This window comes from Orycteropus afer, unplaced genomic scaffold, assembly GCF_000298275.1.
Source record: "Orycteropus afer afer isolate SDZICR_OR568_19922 unplaced genomic scaffold, OryAfe1.0 scaffold00127, whole genome shotgun sequence".
In the NCBI taxonomy this organism is placed as follows: domain Eukaryota; kingdom Metazoa; phylum Chordata; class Mammalia; order Tubulidentata; family Orycteropodidae; genus Orycteropus; species Orycteropus afer.
This window is the reverse complement of record NW_006921714.1, coordinates 1,786,287-1,787,591: the sequence shown is the minus strand read 5'-3', so window position 1 is coordinate 1,787,591 and position 1,305 is coordinate 1,786,287. Positions and strand designations below refer to the sequence as shown.

Sequence of the window (1,305 nt, the reverse complement as noted above, 5' to 3'; positions counted from 1 at the left end):
TGTTGCTCGAGCCCTTCAGCAGAGCAGCCACCTTTCTGCTTGGTCTAACATCCTCCCAGGTAGAAAGGCCCTGTGCCTGTAGGTGGGACAGGCAGTACGTGATGCCTGTGAACTTCTTCCTTTCCTTTGCTCATCTGGCCTAGAAGAGAGAAGGTTGGCGTGCCTGTCCAGGGCTTACATGGAAAAGGAGAAAACCCAGACAGCACTGCTCAGAGCTGTGCAGCTCCTTGGGGTTATTGGCTTTTGCTCTGTGCTCGGGAGGCCCACTGATGTCAGTGATGTCAGATGTGGAGTAGGTCTGGAATCGGACCTGCGTGTTTCCATCAGAAAGGCAAACACCACGGCCACCAGGGTCTTCTGTCATCAGATCGGCATTGGAGAGCTCTGCAGGCCGCGGGTCCGCCCTGCTGTGTCCCGAGCGCTTGGCACAGGCCTGATCCATAGGGTCTACCCAGTGTATTTCTGTTATGTGAGTGAATGAATGAATGTTTTGCTGTTTTTTAGTATGTTCTTAGTATGTCTTCAAAGCAAAATATGTTCACCATTGTATCTTCTGAAAGCCCTGCTTGTAGCTGCTTGGCCTATTTCCTAGCTGAGGAAAAGGAGTTCAGAGGATTTCTTGAAGCCACACAGACACTGCCATTAGGACTTGAAAGATCATTATTTTCCGCCTCTGCTTAACCACTCTGGAGCTGTCTTTACAGCCTCTTGGTAATTTTATGATCTGATAAACATTTCTAAGTTTGTTGCTATTTTGCAGAATAACAAAAGCGCCCCAGGGTCAAAAGAGATTGTTCTTGTTTTTCTCTTTCACTTTCTTACCATGAACTTTATCAGTTTCTCGCTGGTAAGGTGACCGGCAGCAGTTGTGTGTTTCACGTAGACAAGACTAAGGTACCAGTGAGTCGGGAGAGTCTTTCATTGACGTCAGGAACACGGGTTTGCGGAAGAGGGTTCTTTTGGTTGTTTCGTACTGCTCTAGCGGAAATACCACAGTGAATGGCTTTAACAAACGGGTTTATTTTCTTACACTTTAGGAGGTTAGAAGTTTGAGTTCAAAGTGTTAGGCTCTAGGGATGGGATGAAAGTCCCTCGACCTTGGGCTTCAGCTCTGCCTCTGGCCCACTGGAGCTAGAGGTGTCTCTTAACTCAAGCAGCTGCTATCTGCTGAGGCTGACAAGCCCAAGACCGAGAAATAAAAATGACACAGTCCCAGTATTACCAAACAACATGGCAGGCCACTAACTCAATCCAGAGACAGTCCCGAGATCGGCAGGAGACATGGCAGGCTGCTAAACGAAGACT

General features: G+C 48.1%; 1 protein-coding gene across 1 annotated transcript in view; it reads left to right on the top strand.

The window, feature by feature from the left end:
• Nucleotides 1-1,305, top strand: part of NRDE2 (NRDE-2, necessary for RNA interference, domain containing) — a 45,300-nt gene that overhangs the window by 15,138 nt on the left and 28,857 nt on the right. The window lies entirely within an intron of this gene.